Source organism: Lolium rigidum, chromosome 4 (genome assembly GCF_022539505.1).
Source record: "Lolium rigidum isolate FL_2022 chromosome 4, APGP_CSIRO_Lrig_0.1, whole genome shotgun sequence".
Classification (NCBI taxonomy): Eukaryota; Viridiplantae; Streptophyta; class Magnoliopsida; order Poales; family Poaceae; genus Lolium; species Lolium rigidum.
Window position 1 is genome coordinate 149723898 of NC_061511.1, and position 7371 is coordinate 149731268.

Consider the following 7371-nt stretch of genomic DNA (forward strand, 5'->3'; position numbering starts at 1 on the left):
GGGGTATCCAAGAACTTTTCAATATCAGACAATCTTGCCTTTTATAGTCATGATTGAGAGGGCAATGTTGTTCCGAGGAATAGATTTAAGGTCATTTATCATAACCCATTGCATTCACCCTCTAACCAAATTAAGTTTGTTCTGGATTCTCCATAACTGGACCTTAGGCTATGGCGTTGATGAGTTTTTCCCGTAGGAGAGTGAGGTGACGCCTAACAACATTGTTGTTGGCCATGGTGTCCCTCTACATGATAATCTTGCTTGGAAGAACAAGATGCGACGGTGGGATGACGAAATATGGGCTAACAGAGGACATACCAGGATCAAATAAGAAGATCGTGATGCCATCTTCTTCTATGAACTACCCTTATTTGCGTCTATGACTGTTTTTTTATTAGTAGCTATGTAATATCTTGGTGAACTAGTATTTTCTAGTAGCTAGGTAACATCGGGATAAACTGCTATTTGCTAGTAGCTAGAGCTAAAACGACGTTAATTTGTTGTTGCATGTTGGTTTAATATGTTGCTTGTTAGTTTCATATGATGTATGTTAGCCCGGAGTAGCCAGTGGTAAGGTCACCACTTGTGAGAAGAGGTGACCACAACAAGCTGAATTTGTATCCTCTCAACGTAATCTTTGTTGGCAACCAAATAAAGTGCACAAATAAGCGTTAAAATAAAAGTGGACGAACCAAACAAAATGCAGAACGTGACTCTAAACTTGGCCAGTAAATCAGTGTTGTGTGGAACTAATCTCTCTAGATGCCTAAAAAAACTGCGAGCAACCAAACACGCCCATTGAGTTTGTGTGGGAAGTTGGCTTGTAATCGGCAGCAATTGCTCGCGAATAAGGTATTCAATGGAATATTTGTAATTATCGTTACAAGTTCTTTTTGGCAATTGTGTAATCAAAGTGATGATAATCATCCACATTGATCCATGGATTTTTTAGATGACCCAAAGGGAAGTAACATCTTGAGGTTTCATCATGCGTCTTCATGTTTTAATTGGACAATTTCATTAGTTTATTGTAACTGTTTTGAGAAAATCAAGGATTTGCAATATTATCTATGGTAGAAACTTAGATGTTTCCAACTATTATGTAGTTTATATGAAGTTTAGCACAAAAAAATGATATGATCACAAAGAAAGAAACATGAACATCATCGCCAAGTTAAGCATCCATTCCTTATCAACCATAAAACTTATGCAAACATCTTCCTTGTACTCGTGATTTTTTAAAAGAAATCTGCTAAGTGAAGTGTTAATCCTGGAAAGGCTTCCGAGGACAAGACCACGAGTATGGCGACCAGCTGATACTGCCGTCCTCCTCCCGAGGCCGAGGGTACGGGATCTCCTCCACGATGTCCGTCTTCAGATCGTATACCAACCCCAGCACAGTGTCCTCAAGGCAGTGCGCCATGTAGTAGATGCGATTCCCCTTGATCGCGGGGAACCCCTTCGCGGGTAGCGAGAAGACGTCGCCGTGACCGAGGAAGAGCGACCACCCAGTGAGGTCCGTCACCCTGTCGCCGATCTCGAACAGCTCTCGGGGCTTCCTAAACGGCCTATAGACCTCAAGGCGAGATGGGCGGCGGCTGCCGAAGCCGAAGACGAGCACGATCAGGATCTGTCCGCCGCAGTCCACGACGCGCACGGAGTGGAGCAGCTTGTCGAAAGCCGGGGACCCGAACACTCCCAACGACACGTGCGAGCTCTGGACGAACGCAGGAGCGGACGTCGTGCCGAGCTTCAGGTCGTAGATGACGATGTTGGACGCCTCGGCGATGCAGTACATGCACCCCGCGTAGAAGTCCACGTTGTGGATTGCAGAGGCAAGTACCAGCGTCAGCATCCCTGTGGATGTTGTGCTTGCTCAGCTCGCTCCAGGCAGCGTCGCCGGGCCGCCAGAAGAGAACGCACGTGTCCGCTCCTCTGGGCTGGCTCGCGACGGCAATCCAGTGCGGCGACGCGAGCGGGTTGCCGGAGAGGAAGACATGGGTGACGGGGCACAGGCGCGGGAGCGGGATCTCGGCGCTGGCCGGAGAGGGACTCCCACAGCACGAGCCGCGTAGGGGACTCGAGATCGTCAGATAGGACGAGCCAGCCACGGCCCGCGCCGCGGCAGTAGGGGAGACCAGGCGGCGGCCATGTCAACGCGGCGGGCGCCGGGAAGGAGGCGGAGGGAGTACTCGGCGAGCGGGTCCCGTCCGTAGGCCTCCCGGCGGCCTGCGAGGATCCACGGGCGGTAGGTTGACAGACGAGCAGTGGAGGCTCGCCAGTGGGCGCATACCTGACGGACGTGGAGGTAGTCAGCGTCGTAAGTCAGGCGAGCCGACACCTCTTTCAGTCTTTCAGAAGATCGGCGGGGAGGGAGGACCAGCCGCCGGCCATGGCGAGGAGAAGTTTCTTTTGGAAGCCAGGGTGATCGCTTCTTCTTAATTTCGGCTGATGGGCTTTTATTTGAGAGCGTCCAACATTCCTAAATAGGCCGGGCCAACTTGATACGAGCCCACGATAGCCTCCTGCACTCCTGCAGCCAGGCGGCGTTGGTCGGACCGGCGATTTGCACGAAAATAACCCAAAAGTGAAAGAAAAGTACAGACTGATCCTCCGGCGAAACTATTTCACCCATCTAACCCTTTTGTGTGGCGCTCCTTCCATGGGTGCCACACATGCCCATGTGGCGCCCGTCCTGCCGGCGCCACACACCCATCCGACGCGGCCCGTCGACGCTGAGCTGGTGATCCGATCCGACGTGGCAGCCCGTGTGGCGCCTGTGGCAAGGGCGCCACACATCCACTTAAGTTTGGCCGCGCGAGCCCGCCTAGCCCGACCCAGTTTCTTTCTCCTCCCTCTGTTCTTCTTCTCTCGCAGGAGGCGGCAGGCTCTCTCTCCCCCCCCCCCCCCCCACCAAATCCACCACCAAATCATCAGATCTGTCCGTGGAGATCGTTCCCAACTCGTTCCTTGAGGTAATCCCCTTCGAATCTTTTCCATTCATCCACTAATTTCATAGATCTTGCTAGATTTAGACATGAACCCTAGACATGGAATTTTTTTTTGTGCACTCTATATTGTAGTGTATGTGTTGAAATTCATAGCCTCGTGTATGCATGTGTTTGAACCATAGGGATTTGTTGAAACCTAGATATGAAATTTCACATGTATGTGTTGAAACCCTATGTATGTATGTGTTGAAATGTGTAATATTTACCTAGGAAATGCATTCAAATGTGTTACATATGCGTAGTATTTGTGATGGAATAACTCATATTTCTTAGTGGAATGGGTCATAATATGGTGTTTGATGTAAACATGTAGGATGGCCGGTCCTGGTGGCCGGCGAGGCTGGTCCGAGGCCGCGGCCTCAGGCGCCCGGGCCGGGGAAGGGCCGCCGTGGTGGAGCAGCAACGGCCCCACGCTCACCGTCACCTGCACCCTCCTCGTCTTCGCGTGATGAACGCTGCTTCGAGTTCCTCCTCCGCATCGACGACGACCCACTCGGCATCAAGCGGCTACCGGACAAGTTCGCCGAGTTCGTCGATGGCGTCGAGCCGGCGCAGTTGCATCTACGGGAGGCTAGCTGCAACTTCTGTCGCTGGCCCGTGGAGGTCCTGTTCGACGGGCAGGGCAAGATGTACCTGCACACGAGGTGGGACAAGTTCGCCCGTGACCTCGCGCTCGAGCCCGGCTGCTAGCTCACCTTCCTCTACGAGGGGGACAGCGAGATGATCGTCAAGGTGTTCGACGACACAGCCTGCCGCGTGCACTACCACACCGGCGAATCCGGCTCGGACACCGATAGTTAGAACTTAGAGTGTTGTGAACTCTATCTTCATTGCTACGTGTTATTTGAATTCTAACTTAAATTGTATGAAACTATGTGCTACGATGTTAGGTATGATGATGTTATGTCTATGATGTGTGTACGAAATTGCTGTTGATATGATGTGTGTATGAAATAGTTGTTGACATGATGGCTTGGGGTTTGTTGGCTTCGATGTTGATTTGAAGCTTGTTGGCTACTTGATGCTTGACTTGTGGTAGCATCATTGCCCTTTGATTTTTTGCCGGATGTGCACTTCCTTTTATTGTGGCCCTTACTATTGCATGATCCACAATTAGTTGTCTCGCGAGCCTCTTGGAATAACTTGTTTCCCGAATGACCCCATCTATCCATATCTTCGTGATACTTCTTTGTCTTTCTTCTTCCACGTTTCACAACCTTCCATTCCGGATCTGGCCAAACTTGCACTCCATGATACTCCGGCCATTGTGATTGATACAAGTAAGGAGAAAACCTTGGAGCCCATGTCCTCTTTGTGGCTTCGATTGAGAACTCAGACTCCCAAACGGTGAGCGGGTTATTGTAGTCGACACGTCTAGTGCGTGCCACTGTTAGCAAGTGGGAGCAAGCCAAATGAAGCAAAGAGGGCCTCCTACATGTGCATTCACATGTCTTTAGGGACACACGGAAAGCCCGGCCTCCGTGTTGGACACCACCTTGTGTGGTGCCTCCCGGCTCATTCACTTGGTAAACCCAGTCAACATTGTCATAACATGTAGCAGTTTGGGAGTCCGCCTTCCTCGCTTGAAATTCCATGAACTCTTCAACCTTTGTTGGGAACTCGCAATTCCTAGCAATTTCCTTCTCCGTTTCATCGGTGTAGTTCTGGAAATAGACATTCAACTTCTCGAATGTGTATTGAATGATTGCCGTCACGGGCAATGCACGGACACCCTTCAACACATTGTTGAAGCACTCGGCCATGTTGCTTGTCATTTGCCCATATCTCCTCCCATCCTCATCATAAGCTCTTGCCCACTTTGAGTTAAAAATCAGGTGTCTATGAAGAAACTCTTGACCACCCGCGTTGAGGTCTTTGTGCTTCAGCAAGCCGTTGTATAGGTTTGCGAAGCGGCGCTCAGAGTAAGCGAGCCAACAATCTTGAAGAAGGTCAGACAACTCTTTGCTCTTTCATGCCCGGTAGAAGTTTGCACAAAAATGCCTCATGCACCATCGGTGATGCAAGGGAGCATGCCCGGGAATTGCCTCTTCCACCGCATTGAGAATTCCTTGATGACGATCGGAGATGACACACACTTCCTTTGAGGGTGGTATGACCCTCGTCCTCAATATATGGAAAAACCATTGCCAATTATCATTGTTCTCAATCTCTACCAATGCAAAAGCCGAGTGGTACTAAACGGTTGCTCGCATCATTTGCTATTGCCACCAGTAGTGTGCCCTTGTACTGCCCGGTCAAGAAGGTACCATCCACGGCTATGACGGGCCTACAATGTTCGAATGCCCTCGTGCATTGGCTGGAATGACCAAAATGCACGGTGAAATACCCTCACTCTTTTACCGTCATGCAATGTCATTTTGGTTGCGGAAGGCTCCACCACATGCACCATGCCCGGGTTAGTTGAGGCCATCGCTAACAACAACCTAGGGACTCGGTTGTATGCTTCCTCCCAATCACCGTACAACATCTTGAATGCGGCTTGTTTGGCCTTCCATGCCTTCCCGTACTTGACGTCGTACGCAAACCGAGATTTGACCGTATCTTGCACGGACCTAATGCTCATGATAGGAAGTGATGATATCTCCGCCGAGAGCTTGTATGCAATGAACTCGGATGTGAGTTGACGGTGGTCCGGCTGCGCATCCTTGCCATCAAGCTTCGGCCCCCGGCACATGTGAGTGGCTACACAACTTGTTATGTGCCAAGAGGGCCCTTTTTGAAAGGTCTTGCACGGACAACCCATGGGCACCTTTTATCCACACATTTTAGCGTGTACCGCTTCTTCAAGTCCGAGTGAACAACAATGTAAGGGCGATGATGCTTAATGGAGAACTCCTTCAACCATATCTTCAATTCCAAGAAGGTATCAAACGTGAGCCCTTTACAGATAATAGCCGTCCTACCATCCACATCTCTCTTCGAAATTGGCCTAGCTCAAGAAGTAAACTTTTGCCACCATCAACCACGGCTCCATCCGCAAGACTAACATCACGGAACAATGGTACCCGGATATCCCGTCTGGTTACCTTCTTGAAGATCTCGGCTCTTTCGGCTTCCTTGGCCGTCAAGCCATCCTCGCCAACCTCCTCTTCGGGTCCATCATCATCCGAGTCCGACGCATAGCATCGGGAATAAGGAATGGAGTGGTCCATCTCCTCTTGAGTCAAATATTTGTCCAAATCACTGACATTGTTGTCATTCATCTCGAAACCATCATCACCATCGTCATGCTCGTCATACTCATTATCCAACGGAGGTTGTTGGCAATGGGAGATTGGACAATGGGAGATTGGGTGCCTTCTTCTTGGCTCATGGGTGGTGGATTCCTCTCTCGAACGGGGGAGGAGGGCCGGTTAAGGTCAAGCTCGATACGAGCATCAACCGTCTTGGTTGCAAACAACTCCAAAGCCTTGTCTTGTGACCCGGCAACCGTCTCCTTGTAAACGGACCAACGTTGCTCGGAGTTGATACGCATTGTCTTCCAACGGGTGTGCATTCCAAACCCCACATTATGTCTTCCCTCTAGCTCAACACCATCATTTGGCTCATTCCAATTCAACTCAACCCTCACTTGTGCTACCACCTCCGCAAAGCTAGGGCTAAAGTCAAACACCAAGTCAACCTCTTCCGGGTTCGGCTCTATGTTTCCCTTCAAGAAAGCATCCTTGTCCACATGATGAACATGAACAATTCTTTCCATCCTCCTAGCATAATGGGAACAACACATACACACATGTGTTCATTAGTTAGCATAATCAACATAATCTACCCATACAAACTAGCACACTACCATTTCTCCTACTTCAACAACCCTAACATCCAACCAAATGCATCTCCACCCTCAAATCTACCAAATCCACATCTAGGGTTTCACATGTAGATTCAACCAAATACACAAAAACAATGGATGAAAAGAAGGGGAACGGAGGAGATTACCTCAAGGAACGAGTTGGGAACGATCTCCATGGACAGATCTGACGAAATCCAAGAGATTTGAGTAGGGATTTGAGGGGGGGGAGAGAGAGAACCGGGCGCCTATGCTCAGTGAAGAAGAACAGAGGGAGGAGAAAGAAGATGGGTCGGGCTGGGCGGGCTGGCGCGGCCACACATAAGTGGATGTGTGGCGCCCTTGCCACGGGCGCCACACGGGCTGCCACGTCGGATCGGCTCACCAGCATAGCGTCGACGGCGCCACGTCGGATGGGTGTGTGGCGCCGGCAGCACGGGCGCCACTCGGGCATGTGTGGCGCCCATGAGCGGGGCACCACACAAAAGGGTTAGATGAGTGAAATTGTTTCGCGGGAGGGTCGACAAAAGGGTTATTTCTGTGTAAATCGCC